We start from the raw sequence: 26,445 nt of genomic DNA on the forward strand, positions 1-26,445 counted from the left end.
ACAAATGGAAAGACGTTCCATACTCATGGATTGGAAGAACAAATCTTGGTAAAATGCCTATACTACCCAAAGCAATTTACAGATTTAATGCAATCCCTATCAAAATCCCAACAGCATTTTTCATAGAACTAGAACAAACAATCCTAAAATTTTTGTGGAATCCCAAAAGACCCTGAATAACCAAAGCAATCTTGAAAAAGAAAAACAAAACTGGAGGTATCACAATTCCAGACTTCAAGTTATATTACAAAGTTGTAGTAGTCAAAACAGTAAAATCGTATGGTGCTCACACAAAAATAGACACATACATCAGTGGAACAGAATAGAAAGCCCAGAAATAAACCACAGTTATATGGTCAAATCAATCTTTGGCAAAGGAGACAAGAATATGCAATGGGAAAAGACAGTCTCTACAACAAATGGTGTTGGGAAAACTGGACCACTTTCTTACACCATACACAGAAATGAACTCAAAATGGATTAAAGACCTACATGTAAAATCTGAAACCATACAAAACCTGGAAGAGAGCATAGGCAGTAATGTCTCTGATTGACCATAACAATATCTTTCTAGATATGTCTCCTAAGGCAATGGAAACAAAAGTAAAAATAAAATGTTGGGACAACATAAAAATAAAAAGCTTCTGTACAGCAAAAGAAACCACCAACAAAACTAAAAGATAACCTATTGAATGGGAGAAGATATTTACAAGTGACATATCTAATAAAGGGTTAATATCCAAAATATATAAAGAACTTGTATAACTCAACACCAAAAAAAAAATAATAATCTAATTAAAAATGAGCAGAGGATATGAACAGACATTTCTCCAAAGAAGACATAGAGATGACCAACAGACACATGAAAAGATGTTCAGCATCACTTATCATCAGGGAAATGCAAATCAAAACCACAATGAGAGGGGTGCCCGGGTCGCTCAGTCGGTTAAGTGTCCGACTCTTGATCTCAGCTCAGGTCATGATCTCATAGTTTGTGAGACCAAGTCCTGCCTCAGGCTCTGTGCTGACATTGTGGGGCCTGCTTGGGATTCTGTCTCTCACTTTCTCTCCCTCTCCCTCACTCGTGCTTGTGCTTTCTCTCTCTCTCTCTCTTTCTCAAAATAAATAAATAAATGAAAAACATAATGAGATATCACCTTGCACCTGTCAGAATGGTTAAAATAAAAAACTCAGGAAAAAGTGTTGGTGAAGATGTGGAGAAAAAGGAACCCTCTTACATTGTTGGTAGGAATGCAAACTGGTGTAGCGACTGTGGAAGATTGTATGAAGGTTCTGCAAAAAATTAAAAGTAGAACTATGCTATGATCCAGTAATTGCATTACTGGGTTTTTACCCAAAGAATTCAAAAACACTAATTCAAAGGGATATATGCACCCCTATGTTATTGCAGCATTATTTACAATAGTTAAATTATGGAAGCAGCCAAGTGTTCATAGATAGATGAATGGATAAAGAAGGATATGGATAAATGAATGTGATATATGTACACAATGGAATATTATTCAGCCATAAAAATGAATGAAATCTTGCCATTTTCAACAACATGGGTAGAGCTAGAGACTATAATGCAAAATGAAATAAGTCAGGCAGAGAAAGACAAATACCATATGATTTCACTCATGTGGAATTTAAGAAAAAAAATGAGCAAAGAAAAAAAAAGAGAGTCAAACCAAGAGACAGACTCTTAACTGTAGAGAACAAACAGATGGCTACCAGAGGGGGGTTGGGTGGGGCGATGGGTGAAATAGATGGAGATTAAGAATTACACTTGTCTTGATGAGCACTGAGTAATATATGAAACTGTTGAATCACTGTATTGTACACAAGAAACAAAACTAATACTGTATGTTAACTATACTGAAGTTAAAAAAAAAAACTCCTCTTATTGGTACAAAAGTCGCTGACAATTATTCTCTTCTTAAAGCAGAAGGCAAAAAGGGTGGTTCAGATTTGCTGAGAATGAGCTCACTGTGAATTTAGGTTGGCAGAAGAGTAGGTAGTCTTATTTCTTTTTAAGCATACTCCCAGTTTAACAGACTAGAAAGGAGGTATGGAGTGGGCAGGATTATTGGTCAGGTCATTACAATGAAGTGCATGATGCCCTCCTCCAGGCTCTGTAAGTGTGGTAAGAACCCTCAAAAATGGTGAGGGTAGGGAGGAGGGAGTCAGAAGGATGATAAAACTGTGAAATGTGATAGTACATGCAATAGCTTGTAAACTGTGAGGTTTATAGGTATAATTTTCTGTAAAAATATAAATCCAGCATAGAATGTCACTTATAGAATGGGTTTATAAGCAGCAATCTGATTGGAAAAGAACACGGTTCAAAGTTGTGTTTGCATAGCAAACACCTTGTTTTTGTTTAGATTGTGTGTGGGTTGGTAGGAAAGGTAGGAGTGTAGATTATGGGTCACTGCAACACCACATGCATCCCCAAGAGATCCTATGGCACCACCACTGAACCTCACAAATATTTTGTCAAGATAGACACTGAAAACAGAGATAAACTCTGACCGCCATCTTGTGGAGGGATCTACCATTACCAAGTCAGATTGAGTGTGAGGTGTTAGCGGGGGATGGGCTGAGAGGGAGATGAAAGCCCCAGGCATATGTTTTTTCTCCCTTGAGGATTCTGGTAGGGACTATAGGTGAGATAAAACCACTCAGATAACAAAATTTGCCACCTGGCAGGAGAGCTGTATTACCTGAGCCTGTAGAGGAGTCTTTCCTTAAACTGATTTAGAGTTTCTATAGCATGGAGGATGTGGAATAGCTTCCAGGGAGTATTTGTCATTCTTTATCTCCTTGTTTCCAGATCCCTAGCTTGGAAAGGTATTTTTCTCACATTCTTCAGGGTTCAAAGAGCTTACTGAACAACAGACACTCAATATTTATTCTTCAGTATTAGTCTATTATATGCCACACCAGAGCACATTTGTTTTCACAACATTTAATTAGATTTCCCGGAAATGGAAAAGCCATTTGCTTTTTTATGGATTTACTATCAGTCTGAAACCTAAGAACCTTTCCAATATTTTAATACAAACCAGTCATACTGACTTAAATTAAAGGAATGTGTTCAAAGTAGGAATAACACTGATAAAAGAGGCTTTTGATATGTCCCGGATAGCACCCAGCCTGACAGGATGACATTTTGGTGAAAGTGAGTAAGACATGGTATCAAAGGGAGACTTTTCTTGCTTGAAATATTTAAAACATAGTTTGCTTTTCACTTGGCACAACAACAACAACAACAACAAAAGAAACCACGTGGCCATTTTTCACTTTGCAAAGCATTCTTTACAGATGCCTGTCTAGTTGTTCTTGGATGGCTTCAGGGCACTGACACCGCATTCATCTTTTGAAAGTTCTCTACCAGGTCCAAGTGGATGTTGTTGATCCCAGGAATGGGTGAGGCACATCATGCCTTTCAAAGGTTCAGCATTTTATTTGTCTGTAATGTAGCATGCTCACGAACATATCTGGCTGAAGATTGTGTCTTTCACTGTATCTAGAACCTCATAGGACAAGAGCATTCTATGTTTCTAATGTAGATTTGGCAGCAGTACCTGGTGCAATGCTTACTTAGCACATAATAGGTGCTGAATGAATGCTCCAAGACAGAAGGGTCTACCTATTATCTGCAAGCCTAGAAATCTACTAACATTCTTTTTTTTTTAAATAAAAGATTTATTTATTTTGAGAAAGAAAGAGAGAGTATATATGCACATTAGCAGAGGAGGAGCAGAGAGAGAGGGAGAATGTCCCAAGCAGGCTCCATGCTCAGCACAGAGTCCAACACAGGGCTTAATCTCACCACCGTGAGATCACGACCTGAGCCCAAATTAAGAGTCAGATGCTTAACTGACTGAGCCACCCCGGTGCCCCATGAAATTCTTGAATAGATGTCTACAACAAACCCCTCTCCTAAAAAATGGCCCCAACTGCTCTTTGCCATTTGGGACTGGATAATTCTTTGTTGTGGGGGGCTGTCTTGTGCATTGTAGATTTAGCAGTATCCCTGGCCTCTACCCACTAGATGCCAGTAGCATCCCTCAGTTTTGGAAACCAAAAATGTTTTCAGACATTGACAAATGTCCCTTGGGGTGCAAAAGTCACTCCCAGTTGCTAATCACTGACCTAAACTAAGTGTGATTGTGTGGAGCAGATCTAGCTCTAGGCATGAGTTGAGTCAGCAGTAGTAAATAATGAAATATGATAGCAGCACCCTGGCAATGCTTTTTTGACCAGTAATACCTTTTCTGCCCTCAGCATCCTCTAGGAGATCTGATCATAAAAATCGTAGCTGGGATAGTTACAGAATGTTAAGAGCAAATGACTGAACAATCAGCTAGGGAAATGGTTCATTTTTGATTTAAAGAAAAAGACAGTCATTCAGGAGTCACACAGTCACTTTTAGAAAGCTGGTGTCCAAGAGGTGATGTGGTGTAATGGGAACAAAAATGGAAAGGAAGTCAGGAGACTTGCATTTTAATCTTGGCTCAGCTACTGACCAGCTGTGTCTTGTAGGGGACTTCTCTTCAGTTTGGCTGATAACAAGGGGGATGAACTAAGTGACCCATAAGGGTCTTCCTAACATTGGTGTGTGAAGAAATTACAGATTTGTTTATCTAATGAATAGCCTTTTATTACCTATTTTTACAGAGGAGGAGCAAGGCTTTGAAGGAATGCAGTGCAGGAATCAGAAAGGTGATTAGAAGTATGGGATGATAAGTAACCGGGTTTAGGGAATGACAAAGTTTAAGATAAGGGAAATGGAATTTGTGCTAAAGAGAAATCAGAATGTACAAGTAAAACACAAAAAGCATTCAGTTTTGCTGTTTTGTGTATAAGTGTGTGTGTGTCCAAGTGTGCACATGTGCACACGTGCATGCAGGTTGGTGGTGGGGGTGCTGAATCAGCCACAGCTAGCAAGCTAGTTAGCTTCCCTTATGGCTCCTTAGGGAAGAGGGTTTACTCAGGAGAACAGTCTCTCTTGCCAAATATGAAAACCACCATAAGTTACTGAAAGCAATGGGCACTATTGCATGTGTATGGAAGCTCTCACTGGAGCATTCAATGGATTCAACTGCATTACCTTATTTTGCAGATGCACATGTCAAAACAGTCCATAAATATTATGTTTAATGGAAACCAATGTCATGATTCATTGACTAAAAAAAGTAAAATTGCCTGAAAGATTCCAATATTCAATAACACAGAAACCAGGGTACGACAAACCTGGCTGGAATTTGGATGTTTGAAGAGTTTTTCAGCCATTTTGGGTTTGATAAAAGAGCAAGCTCATTTTATGAAGCAGTCTTAACCTTACTTTCTAAATATGATGTGTATTTGAAGGGAAATTCAACCCATATGTTTTTGATTAATTTTACTTAAATCATCAAAATATTATTTCTTAAGGGTTGTTTGATGTCTAAGAAGTATTTAAGCCCTTTGAATAATTTTTAAAATATATATGTATATTTTCTCTTTAAAGCAGGAAATCACTTTTTAAAGAGTTTAGGTGGGTTTGGACACAAATGAGATTCAGACTTGAAATCCTGACCCTGTAAGATTAGGGAAAGTTTGAAACTTGCCAAAATAGACTCTCCCATTCCTCCCTAAAAATCAGTACCTTCTGATACTATATTGTCAGCAGAAATATTTGGGTATTGTCCAACAAAGTAAAATATTTTGTTATAGCTTTCTCCCAGTCTATAGGGTTCATAACCTCAGTAAACTTTGATTCCCCTCTCTCTCCTTTACATTGGTTTTCGTATCAGGTAAGTTACTAAGTTCTGTAGCTCTTTCAATCTGTCTCTTCCTCTTGCTTTTCATTGTCTTAACCCTTTTCAGGCTTTTATCACGCCAGGCCTAGATCACAGCATTTACCATCTGGCTCGTGCCTTTCCCTTTCTAGTCTCTCTGAGCTCCAATCAAATGTGTATGTTGTTGGGGTGCCAGGGTGGCCCAGTTGATTAAATGTCCAACTCTTGATTTGGGCTCAGGTCATGATCTCAAGGTTGTGAGACTGGGCTCTGCACTGGGCATAGAGCCTGTTTAAGATTCTCTCTCTCTTCCTGTTCCTCTGCCCCTCCTTGCCCTCTCTCTCTCTCTCTCTCTCTCAAAAAAAAAAAGTGTATGTTGTTGCCTTTTAATCCTTACCCAAATCCTCACTAAACTCATTATTTTTTCTAAATGTTTTATTTATTTTTGAGAGAGAGAGAGAGAGAGAGAGAGAGAGAGAGAGAGAACAAGTAGGGGAGGGGCAGAGAGAGAGGGGGACAGAGGATCTAAAGTGGGCTCTGCACTGAATCTGATGTGGGGCTCGAACTCACAAACTGTGAGATCATGACCTGAGCCACAGTCAGACGCTTAACCGACTGAGCCACCCAGGTACCCCAGTCATCATCACTCTTCTATTAAATAACCTCCAGTGGTTCCTAAAGCCCATGAATCCTTTAGTTTGCATTCACTGGTTCTCAGCATTCTTTGGCCCTTGCATACCTTTTTAAATGTATCAGCCTTTGCTGACCAGTGGAAAATCTCTTCTCAGAGTGGCTTGGTTGCTTTGCCAGAAACAATACGTGTACTTAGGTCTGAGATGCCCTTCTTCCTCTTTCTCCTACTCATTCAGTGTGAGGGCTAACCTCAGTCTCATTTCCTTTCTGATGATTAGTACCCATGCTATCACTCTCTCCTTATAGAGTTCTTGCATCACTCTCTCACCTTGTCTCTCTGAGTTTGTGCCTGATCTTATGCTGCTGTAGAGAATCCCTTTACTTCACAGATGTCTATGTCTTGCCTCCATATCTGGACTGGAGACTTAGTTCTGTAGCATTGGTTCTTCAAGTGTAGTCCCTGGACCATACAATCAGCAACATCTGAGAATTTGTCGGAACTATAATTTTTTAGGTCTCGACCCAAAGTTGCTGAATCAGAAATTTCAAGTGTGGGGCCCAGCACTCTGTATGTTAACAAGCCTTCCATATGATTTGGATGCATGTTCACATTTGAGAACCACTGTTGTAAAGAAAAAGACAAATCTTATGTTTCTTTGTATCTTCCACAATGCCAGGGAAAAGCTGAAACAAAGTTATTAAAATTCTAGATAACTTGAATTTTAAAACAATCTCTCAAAGACATGCAAAGAAGAGAATGAAAACGCTTTCAAAAAGTTTGTTATGAAATTTTAAGAAATAAAAAGCTACTATTTCTTACTGATTGCTATGAGGATTAGATGGATTGCTAGTCTATCAATAATTCTCTTAAGGAGAGTTTCTTAATTTTCCCCCTTTCTTAAGGATTTGAGTGTTGTTCAGCACTGAGTAATCAGATGATAGAATTCAGCACATTATGTTTTTCTAACATTCTTGAAACTCTAAATCTGTAGTTTATAGATGATATTTTTCTTCGGAGGTTGTGTGCTTGGTGGTCGTTTGTGAGCCTGGAGAATAATTTCCTTCTATTTCCTATTAAAATCCTTTATGATAGCTTACAACTCTCATGCAGTGATGAATGTTGCTACAGAATAAAAAAAATAATGATATACAGAGAAATCAACCCTTTGCATATATCTATACACAATAGAGAAAAGTAAATTTAACTTATTATTTTTTAAGAAATATAAATATTGCATTCTTCTCTACTCTCTCCAATCAAATTGTACACGTCACCACAGTTTACAGGCTTCAGTGCTGAGATTAGCTTTGACCCTGTCATATCTTTTCTGTACTTTCCAGGAAAGCTTATAGTCAGTGATGAACCGTGTAAAGTCCCTGGGTCTGGCAGGTTTGCCTATTGGGCAGGCTTACAGTTGCCCTAAGCCAATTGACAATACCTGTACATTTGAGCCCAGGAAGATGACAGGGGATCCATGGGTCTTCCTTAAATTCCATTGGTAACAACCTGTGAGCCTGGTTTTTGATTAGAGGCAACAACAAGTTAGTCACCATAGAATTAAAGGTAAAGTTTGTGCTTTGGTATCAGACAAACCTGGATTTAAAGTTCAGCCCTATCTCTAATTAGCCATTTGCCTCTTTTTTTTTTTTTTTTGGAATGAGGGTTCTAATATCTATTCTGCAGGGTTGTTGAAAGAGGGTGGCTAATGCATGCAAAGTGCATGTCCAAGTTGGATGCTGATAATTACTGTTTGTAATTCTTTTATTTTTAATCTCAAAGACATAACTTGAATGAAGTCATCCCCTGTCCAGCTTTTTTAATTTCAGAGAGCTTTGCTTCTAATTGTTCTCTTTTAATGGTAACTGTGTTGCATTGATTTAAAGTGTGTTGAACAGTTTTTCTTTTGTTTTCCTTCTGCTCTTCTTTATTGAAGCTGTACCTCTTGAATTTCTGGAAAGCAGGTGGGTAACTACATCAGTGCTATCATTTATTGAGAAATCAAGTCTGTCTGGATCTCCCTTCTTTTGTTGAATTAGTATTTATTGGATGCTTACTCTCTGCCAGACTCTGAGCATATACAAGTGTGCACAGGGATCAGAGCATTGTCTGCTTAGTTTCAGCCAAAAGTCAGAGAGCTGAAGTACAAGTTTGTGACTAGAATTATCCTATTATCCCTACAAACTTGGATTTAGGAGTTGTGGAAGCAGGTATATGCTTACGTGGTGAGATTTTCCAGGACTTAATACAAGGACATTTCCCCATCTGTTTGTAGCATACCTGATGTTTCATCCACTAGAGTTAGTGCTTAGTTAAGGCCTTGGCTCTTTTATTCTCTAATCTGAAGGAAATGTGAGTTAGAAGTAATAAATACTTTTTCCCTGCAGCATTCTCTGAACATATTAACAAAATTATCTTATGTGATCAGCACAGCTACCCTTAGTAAAGAATAGGGAACTAGGAGGATAACTGTGCTAAAGATTTGCTTTGGAGGCCCATCAGGACCAGTATAGGCAGGCCATTGTGGAAGGCCTTGCACAGTTAGGGTCTGTGGTAACTTCCAAAATGGCCCCAGTGATTCTTACTTCCTGTTAGTCACACTCTTGTGTTGTCTGTACCACTTTGAATGAGGGTTTCCTTTGTAACCAATAGGACATTGTGGAAATGACTCCCAACGCTAGGTCACAAGAGACATTGAAGCTACTGCATTACTTGCTAAATCAGTCATTCTATGGAATGCCATCTATCATGTTGTGAGGTCTCTCAAGCAGCCCTGTGGAGACTTTCTTATGGCGAGGAACTGAGGCCTTCTGCCAACAATTGGCACGAATTTGCCAGGTATTTGAATGAGCCACATTGAAAGTGGATTTTCCAGCCTTACTGAAACCTTCAGAACACTGTAACCCCAGCTGACATCTTCACTTCAACATCATGAGAGACCTGAAGGTAGAACTACTCAGCTAAACCACATCCAAATTCCTGGCCACAGAAATGATGTGAGATAATAAATACCTTTTTAAGCCACTAAGTTTTGGGGTAATTTGTTTAACAGCAATAGATAACTAATACAGGGCCCAGCATATGGTGCTAGATTCCTGGAGAAAAGAGCAAAGTTAAGGAAGCAGATATTCAAAGGGAAGATTAGAGACGTCAAAGACAGATGCTGTTCCTATACTTCATAAAGGGAATATAGAGATGGGGCTGGGAATGGTGGTGGGGGAGAGGGAGAAAATTTAATATGTAATTATCAGAGTATGTGGAAGGAAGAAAAAAAGGCAAAAGGATGGATGTTAGTTTAGGAAGGACTCCTGAATGAAAAACTTGGAAATGGATCTATGTTTCAACACTATGGGAAGTTTTGAAAGTTGAATTTTACTTGAGCAAACTTTGGATTTCATCAAACAGTAGGGTCATAGTAATATAGGTAGAAGAAGTCTCCAGAGATACACCCCCTGTACCCCCCACCCCAAGACTCTAGTTAAAGTACCAAAGACTATCTAACCTTTTAAATGTCAACATGCCAATGAAAGCAGCAGTTTCTAAGGCTTGGCAAAAGGCTTCATATTCATTTAAACAAAAGAGACTCTTTCTAAAATTATCTCCAGCTATATGAAACTATGAATCACTTTTGTACCTCCAGGAAAGACTTAAGTGACATATGAGCATTTAGGTAAGAAGGCATTGTATTACAGATTAACATTTTTTTTAAAAAACAAATTACTTTCTTTCTACATGGTTTTTGTAACATGTCAACGTTTTATATGGTTTTGGTTGGGGAGAAGGATGAGTTTCTTTGGAAAGGGGCAAGGCAGGAAATCAGTAATGATTCATACAACTTTTTCACATGCTTCTCTGGCGAGTTTTAATCACAAATCTGGGTCCACTTGTATAACAAAAACATTAAAAGAGGGTGTTTTAAACTGCTTCTTTTTATTAATCATGTATTTGATCTTGTAAATAATACACGCAAGGACATCCTTGTTACGTCAGTTGGAAAAGTGATTAACTAGCTGTTTAACTAGGAGACAAGAATATCTTGCAGCTTTATATGTACTTCTTAAATAGCTATGTGTTTGCTCTTGTGCTATTTGATTTAGGAAAATGCTTTAAATTTTAGAATTTCTTTAATTGATTCCTTTAAAATTTATTTATTTTGAGAGAGGTAGTATGTATGCACTGAGAGAGGGAGAAAGAGAATCCCAAGCAGGCTCCGCACTGTTGGTGCAGAGCCAGATGTGGAACTTGATCCCACGAACATGAGATCGTAACCTGAGCTGAAATCAAGAGTCGAATGCTTAACTGACTGAGCCACCCAGATGCCCGTCTTTAATTGATTTTTAATGTTAATGACCCTTTCTATCCTACTCTACATTTCATGACAATTTTTAGGACTCTAAAGATAGTTTTCTATGCCACAATAGTCTTTTAAAAGAGGGGCACATTTATATGAAGGAAATACACTGTTATTTCTTTTTTAAAAATATTTATTTACTTTTGAGAGAGATAGAGAGAGAGAAAGAATACAAGTGTGGGAGAGGCAAAGAGAGGAGTACAGAGTATCAAGACCAGCTCTGTGCTGACAGCAGCAAGCCTGATGTGGGGTTCAAACTCATAACGGTGAGATCATGACCTGAGCCAAAATTGGATGCTCAATCGACTGAGCCACCCAAAACTTTGTTATTTCTAAGTCCCCTTGATATGGTTTTTACTTTAGTTTTCCCTTAAGTCTAACTCTTTTTCCCCTTTGTTTCTATTGGAATGAGGTAATCCTGGATTTGTAGAATCTTTTGTGTTGGAAATGACTACAACTACACAGACACAGCATAACATTTACTAAGAATAAGAGAAATGGAAATATCGGTAGTGCTGCTCACCAAGCATGTGAAAGTACTTAAGTGCTCTATTTCCAGAGAGAAAGATGCCACTTAACATGTTTATTATTAATTTGGGTGACTGAAACATAGGTGCACATAAATTATGAACCAAAATTGAGGAATGGTATTTAAAAATTATGATAAGTGGGAGAAATGGTTAAGGAGGCCAGATGCATTAACAATGCAGTAATATAAGACATTTATGAATAAGGAAGTTACTTGGAGATTGACAGCTCAACAGATAAGTAGGGTAGTATGTGAATGTAGTACATACTTCAGTAGTAGCCTAGAAGTTCAAGCAGGAGTTAGAGACTCCAAACATCATTTGTTTTAAAATCACCTTAACTTTTAACAATAGCCAAATTATGGAAAGAGCCTAAATGTCCATCAACTGATGTATGGGTAAAGAAATTGTGGTTTATATACACAATGGAATACTATGTTGCAATGAGAAAGAATGAAATATGGCCTTTTGTAGCAACGTGGATGGAACTGGAGAGTGTTATGCTAAGTGAAATAAGTCATACAGAGAAAGACAGATACCATATGTTTTCATTCCTATGTGGATCCTGAGAAACTTAACAGAAGACCATGGGGGAGGGGAAGGAAAAAAAAAAGGTTAGAGATGATGTTAGGTTCATTTATTAAGTCAAAATTGTAAAGAAGTTAAATATCCAACAGCAGGAGAATAGGTAAATATGTCATACTACATATGTGACAAAATTATATATATATTTTATTAAAAATTTTTAATGTTCATTTATTTTTAATGTTTATTAAATTTTATTTAATATTTATTTTTTTAATGTTTATTTATTTGTTTTTAATGTTTATTTATTTATTTTCACACAGAGTGTGAACGGGGGAGGGGCAGAGAGAAGGGAAGACAGAGAATCTGAAGCAGGCTCCAGGCTCTGAGCTGTCAGCACAGAATTCACAAACTGTGAGATCATGACCTGAGCTGAAGTCAGCCGCTTAACTGACTGAGCCACCCAGGTGCTCCGTGACAAAATAATATATTGTCTTTTAAAACTATTTCTTTTTTTAATGTTTACGTATTTATTTTATTAATATAATTTATTGTCAAATTGGCTTCCATACAACACCCAGTGCTCATCCCACCACGTGCCCTCCTCAATGCCCGTCACCCACTTTCCCCTCTTAAAACTGTTTCTTGAAAACAATTTTATGACAGACAAATGCTTAATATGATTTTAAGTGAATATAGGAGAATACAATATGATCCTGATTTTTAGTTTCCGGTGTACAATATAATGATTCAACAATTCTATACATTACCCAGTGCTCATAACAAGTGTGTTCCTTAATCCCCATCACCTAGTTCACCCATTTTCTTACCCACATCCCCTCTGGTAACCATCAGTTTGTTCCTATAGTTAAGAGTCTGGTTTATTTCTCTCTCTCTTTTTTTTTTCCTTTGCTCATTTGCTTTATTTCTTAAATGCCACATATAAGTGGAATCATATGATTTTTGTCTTTCTCTGACTGACTTATTTCACTTAGCATTATCTAGCTCCATCCTCGTTGAAAATGGCAAGATTTCATTCTTTTTAATGGCTGAGTAATATTCCATTGTGTATATATATATATATATATATATATATATATACCACATCTTTCTCTGCATTCATCTATCTATAGACATTTGGGCTGCTTCTGTAATTTGACTACTGTAACTAATGCTGCAGTAAACATAGGGGTGCATATATCCTTTTGAATTAGTGTTTTTGTATTCTTTGGGTAAATAGTAGTGTGATTACTGGATCATAGCGTGCTTCTATTTTTTTTTAAGTTTATTTATTTTGAGATAGAGAAAGAGGGGGGGCAGAGAGAGAGGGAGAGAGAATTCCAAGTAGGTTCTGTGTTGTCAGCGCAGAGCATGATGCGGGGCTTGATCCCACAACCCTGGGGTCATGACCTGAGCTGAAATCAAGAGTTGGATGCTTACCTGACTAAGCCACCCAGGTGCCCTGCATACTTTTATTTTGAATTTTTTATGTAACCTCCATCCTGTCTTCCAGAGTGGCTGCACTAGTTTGCATTCCCACCAACAGTATAAGAGGGTTCTTTTTTCTCCATGTGCTTGCCAACACTTGTTTCTTGTGTGATTCTGATTTTTGTTGAAAAAACATAGTAAAAAGTGTAGAAGAAAATATACTGAAGAGAAGAATGCTAACTATTTACCAGAATCCCTTTGTCTCTTCTTCTGGTATACGGCCATGCTACATTTCCCAGCCTCCCTTGTAGTTGTGTGTGACAATGTGAATAAGTTCTATCCAGTGAAATGTGAACATCAAGGATGTATTCTAGTTTTAGGCTTGACTCCTAAAACTCTCCCACACATTTCTCCTGCCCTTTTTTTTTTTTTCCAAACTGTCTTCAGTTGACTGGGATGTCAATACTTAGGGTAACCTTGGAAGTCACATGTTGAAAAAGGCAAAGTAGACATCAACTTAGGTTCATGAGTGGCCAAGAAGAAGTGAGTTATCTTGCTAATCTGAGTACTCATCTAGAACTGTCAGTTGAGGGAAGAAATACATGTCTATGGTGTTCAGCTGCCATCGTGGTTCCTGATAGAAAAACAGATGTGTTTAAGTCCATGTGAAACACCTACTAGGTATTGCCAGAAACATTTAGTTGGGAGTAGACATGGTGTGTTTTATAGGAACCTAAAGACTTTCAGGGTGCTTGGGTGTCTCAGTCAGTTAAGCATCCGACTTTGGCTCAGGTCATGATCTCATGGTTTATGAGTTCGAGCCCCACATCGGGCTCTGTGCTGGCAGCTCAGAGACTAGAGCCTGCTTCGGATTCTGTGTCTCCCTCTCTTTCTGCCTCCCCCCACTTGCACTTTGTCTGTTTCTCAAAATGAATAAATGTTAAAAAAAATTAAAGACTTTGATAAATAAATAGGAATATAAACTAATGTTTATTAAATTAATATTTTAGTTATTCAAGTTTCCCCATTTGTATGTACGTGTTGAGGTCTGAGGAAGCCTGGGCTTACATGTATTAAAAAAATTTTATACTTTAGCATATATTGCATTTCTTAATTGGGAGAGGTAGTGAAAAATACAAACATAACTGTGAAAAATGGGAAAATACAAGTAAATTAAAAAACAAGGGTCAAGGAAATCATAAATTTGTTGAAGGTAAATACCTAGTGAATATACAATGCACATGAGCCACTCTGTCCTATGCAGTTCCTGAAAAATGAGTGTAAATTAACTCTGATTTTATTATCAACCAAGTGATTAGTTAAATGATTAATACATCAATTTTTTATATGTGTAAATGCCTCCGTTGGCAATTAGTTCTGAAAGAAATTTCTCAATGGATTTTCATATAGGAAATGATGTCCTCAGCAGTATCCCTAAGAAAATATCAGAAAGTCTGAGCCAGGACTACACTGAATGTTAACTAACTTTAGAATTAAAAAAAAAAAAAAAAGAGAGAAAATACTAGAATGGGATTCACGGTGCTGCCTCTAGATTAACTAAAAGGACAGTGAGTCAAAACAAACCTCAGGTAAAGAAAATCAAGAAGGAGAGTGGGAGGTATAGCTTGACAATAGAACATGACAGATGATGGCCGCATTGGATCAAGGACTGAAACCTGTGTCTAGAGAAATAGTTGGAATTTATATTCTTTGAATAGTATTCATTAATATCCTTGTTCTACAGAAGGCTTTTTACATGTTGGACAGTAGGTGATTTTCAGGAAACTGCTGTAAACGCTCATCTTTTTTCCATTTGCCCACATATCTGTCTGCAATAACCACTAGCTCTGCCTTTTCAGTCGTGTGGGAGCGCCTCTCACTGACAGAGTTGAACCCAGAACCATAGTTCACAGGGATCCTGGGAAATTCATTTCTGGACTTCTCCCTTGTGATAGTAAGAACATGGAGAAAGAAGCAATGATGTGGAATGGATAATGGACCATCTAGAACACTGCAGGATATTAGTGACAGATCTCCAATAGCAAGTCAACATATAAAAAACAAACAAAATTGCCAACAATAGGTAGTTACAACGTCATTTGTTTTTTAAAAATTTTTTTATTAAATTTTTTAAATGTTTATTTATATTTGAGAGAGAGAGAGAGAGAGAGACAGAGTGTGAGTGGGGGAGGGGCAGAGAGAGAGGGAGACACAGAATCTGAAGGAGGCTCTAGGCTCTGTGCTGGCAGCACAGAGCCTGATGCAGGGCTCGAATTCATAAACTATGAGATCATGACCTGAGCCAAAGTCAGACGCTTAACTGACTGAGTCACCCACGTGTCCCAAACATTATTTGTTTTAAAATCATCTTAGCTTTCAACAATAGCCAAATTATGGAAAGAGCCTAAATGTCCATCAACTGATGAATGGGTAAAGAAATTGTGGTTTATATACACAATGGAATACTACGTGGATATGAGAAAGAATGAAATATGGCCTTTTGTAGCAACGTGGATGGAACTGGAGAGTGTTATGCTAAGTGAAATAAGTCATACAGAGAAAGACAGATACCATATGTTTTCATTCCTATGTGGATCCTGAGAAACTTAACAGAAGACCATGGGGGAGGGGAAGGAAAAAAAAAAAAGGTTAGAGAGGGAGGGAGCCAAAACATAAGAGACTCTTAAACACTGAAAACAAACTGAGGGTTGATGGGGGGTGGGAGGGAGGGATGGGTGGGTGAGGGGTATTGAGGAGGGCACCTGTTGGGATGAGCACTGGGTGTTGTATGGAAACCAATTTGACAATAAATTTCATATTAAAAAAATAAAATAAAATCACCTTAAAAACAAAATTATATATAGAAATACCTATATATAAATACAAAGGAAAAAAGATACACACAAATCTGAAAATAAATGTATGTCTGGGGGTGGGAGTAGGATTTTGTAGGAACAAGAGAACTTGTATATTACGTTATCTGAAATCCGCACATATATGGTCAATTATTTTACAACATAGGAGCCAAGAATATACAATGAGGAAAGGACAGTCTGTTCAGTAAATGGTGTTGGAAAAATTGGACAGTCACAAGCAAAAGAATAAAACTAGACCATTGTCTTACACCAAACACAAAAATTAACTCAAAATGTCTAAAGACTTGAAAGTAAGACATGAAACCATAAAACTTCCAGAAGAAAATGCAGACAGTAAGCTCCTGGACTTAGATTTTAGCGACAATTTTTGAATCTGATACCAAAAGCAAAAGCAACAAAAGCAAGAATAAACAAGTGGGACTACATCAACGTAAAAAGCTTCTGCACAGCGAAGGAAACCATAAACAAAAGGAAAAGGTGACCTATTGAAAGGGAGAAAATATTTGCAAATCATGTATCTTGATAAGGGGCTAATGTTCAAAATATTTAAAGAATTCATGCAACTCAATAGCAAAAATTCAAACAATCCTATTAATAAATGGGCAGAATTTCTGGATAGACTGAAGAAGACATACAGATGGCCAACAGGTACGTGAAAATAAGCTCTACATCATCAATCATCAGGGAAAAGAAAATCAAAACCACAATGAGATATCACCTCACACCTGTTAGAATGGCTCATATCAAAAAAGACTAGAAATAATATGGGTTTGGAGAAAAGGGAACCCTTGTACACTGTTTGTGAGAACGTAAACTGATGCAGCCACTATGAAAACAGTACAGAGATTCCTGAAAAAATTAAAAACAGAACTACCATATGATTCAGAAATTCCACTTCTAGGTATTTATTTAAAGAAAACAACTTAAAACGATATATGCATTCCATGTTCATTGTAGCATTATTTACAATATCCAAGATACAGAAATGACCTGTGTCTATTGATGGATTAATGAATAAAAAATGTGGTTTATATTTTATACATATACATACATACAATGGAATAGTATTCAGCCATAAAAAATAATGAAATCTTGCCTTCGGCCACAACATGGATGGACCTTGAGGGCATTAGGCTGAGTGTAATAATTAAGAGTAAGAAAAATACCATATAATCGCTCTTATATGTAAAATCCAACAACAACAACAACAAAATCGAACTCATAGAAAACAGACTGGGGATTGCCAGGGGGACTGGGAAAAATGGGAGAAATTTTTGTTTTTTAGTTTATTTTTTGAAGTTTATCTTTATTTTTTTTAGCAATTTCTACACCCAATGCGGGGCTTGAGTTCACACCCCAAGACCAAGAGTTGCATGCTCTTCTGACTGAGCCAGCCAAGCACCCCTGTTTTTTAGTTTAAATAAATCGAACAATAATTTTTAGAAAGCAGATGAATTTCTGATTCTACATATCTCACCATACAATAAACATTGAACTCATGGCTCATTCACAAGCTTTTAAAATGTCAGATGCCGGCACGTCATGATCTCATGGTTTGTGGGTTTGAGCCCCAGGTCGGGCTCTGTGCTGACAGCTCAGAGCCTAGAGCCTGCTTTGGATTCTGTGTCTCCCTCTCTCTCTGCCTCTCCCCTGCTCATGCTCTCTGTCGCTTAAAAATGAATAAATGTTAAAACAATATTAAACAAAACAAAATGTCAGATGCCAAACAGGACAGCTATGATTAAGAATCTGAGTCTGGAGTTGTTTACTCGAAATTGGAGTTGGAACCGATAACAGTAGATATCCAAAAGAAACAAAATTGAGTGAACAACTAAAGATAATAACTAATGCCAGGGACTTTGGCCTCAGGATCTTGGGACAGGAAATAAATCTGGCTCAGGATAATTTATACAGAGGAATTTTCTAGCTATCATATGCCATTCTTATTATTTCACTTGCTGTCCCATGTCTTTGGGAGATGGGTAACATTCAGTCAATTGATTTAAATTTATTTAGTGCTCTTTATGCTGGTTGTGATTATCCTGTTGTATTTATTGAATCTTGAGAGAGGGTCATACATATTTGTGCATGTTAAAATAGCTACATGTGGAACCCCAGATCCATTAGAGCAGTTAAGTAATTTATCTCTTTCAATATATTTCATTTTAAATTGTAATGTCTGGAGCATTCTTTAAAAATATTTTTTAAATATAAATTTTTGTGTATTCTATAATTAAAAAGAAAAAATAAATGGAATTATCCTGGGATAATTAGTACCTTAACATAATAATAGCTTAAACAACTAATTTCTGTAGTGAGATATTCTGTGACCACGTTGAAGGCAGTGAATGGCGGAAAACTTGAGTTCTAGTCCAATTTCTGCATTAGCATTATGTGGTATGACTTAGGATAAGTAATTGTTTTCCCAGTTGTGAAATAAGAGTTTGGATTAGGTGATTTCTAAAATCCCTTTCAGCACGGACAGCCTATAATTCTAGGATTTGTTGGAGAGAAGTATTAGAAGCATGGAACAGTTCTAGGTGTGGTGGCGAGGAAAAGGCACTATGTTACTTTGTCTTTGGGAAGCAGGAGGAACTGACCAAAAGTACTAAGGATTCAGAAAATCAAAGTGCGGGCAATTGAAGGCAACTTTTGCATACATTAAAGTTTCACTGAAGTTCAGCTTTCTTCCTGTGAGACACTTGAAATTACGTAGAGATATTTGTTTTTATGTCTATGAACAGGGATTATATTCAGTTGGTTTGTAACAAAATTGCTCTGTGGGTTATTTTTGGAGGGCATCTTTCCTAATTGTTTGGGTCTATTCTGTATGGATTGTTGAATATTAATCCTAGACATACATCATCCTCCTACATCTAAAGAGGTATAGTGCTTTTTTTTTTTTAATTTTTTGATGTTTATTTATTTTTGAGACGATGCAAGAGACAGAGTGCAAGCGACGGAGGGGCAGACAGAGGGAGACACAGAATCTGAAGCAGGCTCCAGGCCCTGAGCTGTCAGCATAGAGCTCAACGCGGGGCTCGAACTCATGAACTGTGAGATCATGACCTGAGCCGCAGTCGGACGCTTCACCTACTGAGCCACCCAGGTGCCCCATAAAGAATTATAGTCCTTTCTTGTTTCCATTAGGAAGAACCTAGATGTGAAGATAGATTTTCTGCTATTCAAGGATCCAATTTTGCACACAGGTTATGTCAGAGCTGAAAATCTATCCTCTCAGGGACTGAAAGACTGAAAGTGAAGGTGAATATCCTTCCAGTAAAAGTGAAACTAGACTTCTTATTTACACAATCCAAGGAGAGTAAATACATGAGGACCAAACATACCAGTTGAAGGAAGTCTATTAGTAAAAAAGCATATTAGCAAAATTAGATGTAATGATCTAAGTTTTCTATTATTTGTTGTAATAATGATGTACTTTTATACCATTTCTTGGGCAGTATTATTAACTTTTGACATTAAATATCATATATGTCCTCAATGTTTTATGCTATATAACAGAGCCTTTTAGAGATAGTGTTCTAAAAAATTCCAAGAAACATATTTACAAAGATTGATAATCCATGCATAGGGACCAGAAAGGAAATTTGTATGTTCATGGTAGGATTAGTCAATATTATGAAGGTGTCAGTTTTTCCTGAATTGATTTAGAAAGTCAACTCAAACCTAGTCAGAATATCAGCAGGCTTTCTTTTCTCTTCTTTCCTTTCCTTTCCTTTCCTTTCCTTTCCTTTCTTTTCTTTTCTTTTCTTTTCTTTTCTTTTCTTTTCTTTTCTTTCTTTTCTTTCTTTTTCTTTTCTTTCCTTTCCTTTCCTTTCCTTTTTTCTTTTCTCTTTTCTCTTCTTTTCTCTTTTCTCTTCTCTCTCTTCCTTCTCTTCTCTTCTTTTCTTTTCTCTTTGACAAACCGATTCTAAACCTTATGTGGAAATGCAAAGGATCTAGAAAAACAAAAAATGAAAAAGAACAAAATTGGAAGACTTACATTATCTAATTTCATAACTTTTGATAAAGCTGTAGTAACCAAGAGTGTGGCATTGGTATAAAGACAAATCAATGGAACAGAATAGAAAGTTCATAAACAAACCCATGCATATATGATTAATTGATTTGCAGAAAAGGTATTAGAGCAATCCAATGAGAAAAGAATGATCTTTTAAACAAATGGTGCTGGAGCAATTAGATAGCAGTATATAGAGACATGAACTTTTACCTTTACTTTACATTATATATAAAAATTAACTCAAGATGCATCATAGACCTAAATATAAGAGCTAAAACTATAAAATTGCTAAACAAAAACATGTGAGGAAATCTTACAAAATAATACAGATGGTGAGCTTTTTGAGGCTCGTGACCCATTCCATCATTCACCGTTTATCTCTTTTTCCTCAGTACCTAGCACAGTGTCTGGCTCAGAGCCTGGAGCCTGGTTCGGATTCTGTATCCAAGGTATCCAAGGAATGCCAGAACTCAGACCTAGATTTGTTCTCTGTATTTCACATCCCTGGTACATGCTCTCAGGGTTGGCTTTCGCCTTTCATGCTGCACAGGTGGAGAATGTGGAACTCCATAAGCCTCAGCCGCCTAGGGGATTTGCCCACAGTACTTCTGAACTGAAAGAATGGGGCACCCAGTCTTGGCCCATACTTTGGTATCTCCTCTGTTCCTAATTGATCCTACTCTAGATTGGATCTGGTGATGTGAGCTCCTTGGCCACCCAGGCTGAGACTCTGAGAAAATACAGTGAGAGGGAGTGCAGAGGTTTATCAGTGAGAAGGTGGTTCAGCCCAGGGTAAGAGTTGTTCCAAAGGAGTATAGAGAAGGGCACTTAAGTCACCATAAACAAGTAAAATATTTATTTTTAAAGTATTCACAGGAAGGATGTGATGCTATTTTTATAAGAAGGGCAGACTTTGTTCATTTCCTGTTCTCTGAATTAGAGATCTCCAGTTTATTTTGCTCATAACCTAGACAAGCCCTAGAAAGAAATACCATAACTGAGAACTTCTTTGTCTTTCCTCCTTTTTAGTCTCATCATTGTGCTACCTATTTCCTAAGCACTAGTGACATCTTCATTTCAAACTTTAACTCATCTAGTCCATGGTGGAGTTAGCACTAGATCTGAGTCCTGGGGAACTGTTGTCATTTAGCAACAGAAGTCCTGGTCTCAACAGGAATATATGGTTTTAGTCTGTTAGAAGCACATGATTGGAGATTGAGGAGGGTCACCTTGGTCAGAAAAGCATAAAGAACACATCTTGTGTATCTATGAACTTCAGATCCATGCCCTCTTAGTAGTATCCTAAGCTTCACATCTTTTTTCTGGATAGATATTAATTCCCTTTCCTTGTGGCTTATATATTATTTTGTCTTATGGAAGCAGATGCTTTACTTCCAGGCATATCTTTCCTTCCTTCATGGAGCACAAATGAGTACTGCTAAATAAATTTGCTAAATAGATTACCTTTAATTCAGGTGAAGGTTACTCTTAAAATGGGGCACCTGGGTGACTCATTTGGGTGAGCATTGACTTTGGCTTAGGTCATGATCTTGCGGTTCATGAGTTTGAGCCCCACATCGGACTCTCTGCTGTCAGCTCAGAGCCTGATTTAGATTCTCTGTCTATGTCTCTCTCTCTGCCCCTCCCCACTTGTGCCTCTCTATCAAAAATAAATAAACATTAAAATAAAAACAGATTACTCTTAAAACTAGAGGACTTCATCCAGAAGAAGGCCTGCTTCAGGATCTGCAGTTACTATGAACAGTCTCTTACCATACCTTGGTATTTGGCCAATCCCACTCCATATGCCCTAATGGTTATATATGGCAATCATATGAACAAGATTTGTGATAATCATTAGATTGTTATATTTGAAGAATCCCTGGTAACCAAGTAATTTACTCCTTTCTCCAAATGACTGCTTCTATCTGCTTGGACATTGTGTAAAAACTTGTGTGTATAACTTCTTTCCAGAGACTTTGTAAAAGACCCACTCTTTTTACCTCCCCTCACTACCTGCTACTCTAGATGATTTGAGAATAGCTAGCCTATGACTGAGGGGATGGTCATTGACACAACAGTGGAAAGAACTTCTGGTTCATACTCTGGGAGTTTATGGTTTTCTACACATTTTAGAGTAGCTGCAAGAAGAGCTAGCTTTTTATTCCAGGCACAATAATGTCAATATATTTTGTAACATCTTATTTTTACCAAGAATTTTAAACTGCTTTTAACCAAAGCAGGCTTCCTGACAGGGGAGTTGACATTTATTTCCCTTTATCCTCTGTGTGACATGTATAAAGTAGGAAAATGAACAAAAAAGTCAAGTAGAAAGGACTAGAACGTCTCCTCCAATGACCAAAAGTTGATGGATATTTCTTCTGTAGATTTCAAAGAACTAAGATTTTATACTGCCACCATGTTCTTTGCTACTCCTATAACACTGAGGCTTTCATGTATGTTACTGTTCAAAATTCACTGTTTAATTTTTTTAAATTTTTATTTATTTTTGAAAGAGAGACAGAGTGCAAGCAGGGGAGGGGCAGAGAGAGAGAGGGAGACACAGAATTCAAAGCAGGCTCTAGGCTCTGAGCTGTCAGTACAGAGCCCAAAGCAGGGCTCGAACCCATGAACCCTGAGATCATGACCTGAGCCGAAGTTGGACACTCAACCAACTGAGCCACCCAGGCACCCCAAAAATCACTGCTTAGAGGGGTGCCTGGGTGGCTCAGTCGGTTGAGTGTCTGACTTCATCTCAGGTCATGATCTCATGGTTGGTGGATTCATGCCCCTCATCAGGCTTTGGGTTGATAACGTGGAGCCTGATTCAGATTCTCTGTCTCCCTCTTTCTCTCTGCCTCTCCCCCGCTCATGCTTTCTCTCTCTCTCAAAAATAAACATTAATTTTTTTTAAAAAAAGGAAAAAAAAGTCACTTCTTAGAAAGCAATGTGTGCTGATAGGGTCTACTGTGAGCTACGGAAATTGCATCTGAAGGTAGCAGTGGCTTCTCTGAGCCTGACTTGTCTTCAGTATTGGAGTTTCACCTTGACTTAGTCTGCTTAGGCTACTGTAACAAAATACCATAGACTTGGCAACTTAAACAATAGACATTTATTTCAGCACAGTTCTGGAGGCTGGAAGTTCAAGATCAAGGTGCTGGCAGATTGGTCTCTGATGAGAGTCCTCTTCCTGGTTTACAGATGTCATCTTCTTGCTGTACCTTCATATGGTAGAGAGAGAGGGCTCTGGCCTTTTCCTCTTATAAGGGTACAAATCCCATTATGGGGGCTCCATTCTCATAACTTCATCTAACCCTAATTACAAAAGCAAAAACAAAAACAAAAACCACAAAACCTAATTATGTCTCCAAGGCTTCAGCTCCAAATACCATCATATTGGGGATTAGGATTTCAACATATGAATTTCGGGGTGACAGAAACATTCAATCCATAGTACACCTTTTGCCCTCAGTTTTGTGTGGGGTCTTTCTATGACCTCACTGGATGTAAAGTATAAGAACCTGAGTAAGATTTCATTTGTACTTTTTATTACTGGTCGCCAGGAACAGAGAGTCTTATGAATTTCAATTCTTATGAATTTGCCCTCAAGGGAAAGTTATGCAATTATGATTAAAATGTAACATTCAGAGAGATCTGTGTTAAGCATTTCTCAGATTTATTGGGGTACCCTGAGTAGCACATTAGCAGGAGGAATTTTGTTTTTAATTGTGTCAGGTTGGAAGGATTTTACCATTTACTTTTTGATATAAACAGATTCTATCCAGCAGTCACCAACAACTTGACCTACATTTTGTAGTACAACAAAAAATCTCAGTGAAAAATAGAAACGAGGAGTTCTGGACTTAAACCTAGAAATATTTAAGAGAGAGGTGTTTATAGGTACTTCTTTCTGTTTACCACCTTCAAATAGATGCACTACCAATGAAAGTTCTAGGATTTTATTTCAGCCCACATTTAAAATATTCTGGATAAATGCATGTGGTTTACTTTTGCAATATTTACAGAGCACAAACAGCATTCAATATCTAGGCTTAACCTCACAATATTATGTTTTATTGAAGTAGAGTGTTGTATCCTGAGCAGGGCTGGACAGTAGGTGCGTTAATTCTATGATATTTTGTTTGAAGCCAATGCCATTAACTTTACTGAAACCCCAGTCCCTATTCAATGATAATTACTTAACGGTAAGTGGTATTTATTATTCTCTTAAGTTTCTACTTTGGGTGAGGACAGATATTGTTGAATACTTTGAAAGGCTTTCAGGAAAATAAGGAAGGAGACTTCTTTTCCTTCTAATAATGCAACATTTTCAGGAATGTAGGCTATATTCCTTAGGCCAATGATCAGGTATGCCTAGTTGTAGACAGTGATAACTTTGTTGGGCCAATTGTCTGTTGCTTATCTCAAGGCCTAGGGAAATATGCCCAGAGTGGAGGGCTGCAGGGAGTGTTTCTCCAACCTTTCCTTAAAGTAGGAAGCAATTGTGTGTTGTCTGGTACTAGCTGTAAGGCTGAGGAGACCTTGCTTTTTCATAGAGATATGTAGCCTTTCTTCATAGGATTCAGTCTATAATAATGCTCTGTAGTCAGAAATCACAGAAAACCTTGGGGCACCTGGCTGGCTCAGTGGGAAGAGCATGTGACCTTTGATCTTGGGTTTGTGAGTTTGGGCCCCATGTTGAGTGTAGAGATTACTTAAAAATAAAATCTTTAAAAAAATCATAGAAAACCTCCTCTTGTGTAAGCCCTTTCTTGTTGATTACGCACAGTTTCTCCTCTTCCTCTATTCCTTTTAACATTGAGCTTCCTTTGACATAAATAGGGACTCTGTTTTGACTTTAAACTAGAAGGAAGTGGAGATAGAGTAACAGAAGAACAAATTTCTAAATAACAGAAGAAACTTCCTTTTATAAAGCTGAATTTAAAACACTCTCCTGGGTTTTTGGCTAGGATATTTTTGGGCTGCCTAAACACATTTACCAGTACACTTGCTATGAACAAAATCACCAGTATGCATTTATGGGTGGATCCATTTCCTTTCTAGCTGTATTATCCTCAGGCCATGAGAACTCTTTTAGCTTAGTTACTTAAAATGAATGCACAAAAACAAATTCTCATAAAATCTACTAGAAAAAACTTAGACAACCCATATGGATTAAACATCTTATTAGCCTAACCTAAAAGAATAAAATGCATGTAATTATACATGTTAATTTATATAAGGAGTAGTGTTTATGGCATTAGATAAATATTGACCCACTCACAGCCGATTAGTCTTATAGCAAACTAAGTCTTTCTTGGAGATGTTTTCAGGTGTACCTCAGAATCCTCTGCCTGGTAATTTTTACTCAAATGTATGTGTGATGGGTATTTTGTATGTCAGCTTGACTGGGCAAAGGGATGCCCAGAGAGCTGGTAAAACATTATTTCGGATGTGTCTGTGAGGGCATTTTTTTTAATTTTTTTTTTTAATGTTTTTTATTTATTTTTGAGACAGAGAGAGACAGAGCATGAACGGGGGAGGGGCAGAGAGAGAGGGAAACACAGAACCGGAAGCAGGCTCCAGACTCTGAGCCGTCAGTCCAGAGCCTGACGCGGGGCTCGAACTCACGGACCGCGAGATCGTGACCTGAGCCGAAGTCGGCCGCTTAACCGACTGAGCCACCCAGGCGCCCCTGTGAGGGCATTTTTTAAGAAGAGATTAGCATTTCAATTGGTTGAGGAAAGAAGATTGCACCAATGTGAGTGTGCTTCCATTTAAGGTCTGAGTAGAACAAAATGACAGAGGAAGGGCGAATGTGCTCTCTGCTTAAGCTGGGTTATCCATCTTCTTCCACCTTCAGACATTGGCACTTCTGGTTATCAGGCTTTCAGACTTGCACTCAATTGCATCACTGGCTTTCCTGGTTCTTCAGTTTGTAGATGGCAGATTGTGGGTCTTCTCAGCTTACATTATTGTGTGAGCCAGTTTCTATAATAAATTTCTGTCTCTATATCTATGTATCTTATTGGTTCTATTTTTTTTCAGAGAACTCTAATACAGCACATAAGATATAAATAAAATTACTGAGTCTTAAACCCTCATCTTAGTGATGTCTCCTGGTTTATTCTCATTCTTCTTTTGAAAAGGTAAAGTATGGGAACAGTGAAGTAAGATACACTCTGATTGTGGTTTTAAAAATTCTTTATACGTTAATTGGAAGTATATCCAATTGAAATAACCTAGAAGTTCAACACTAAGGCATTGGTTAAATAAATTAAGATAACCAATATAATA

This window comes from Lynx canadensis, chromosome A1 (genome assembly GCF_007474595.2).
Source record: "Lynx canadensis isolate LIC74 chromosome A1, mLynCan4.pri.v2, whole genome shotgun sequence".
Taxonomy (NCBI): domain Eukaryota; kingdom Metazoa; phylum Chordata; class Mammalia; order Carnivora; family Felidae; genus Lynx; species Lynx canadensis.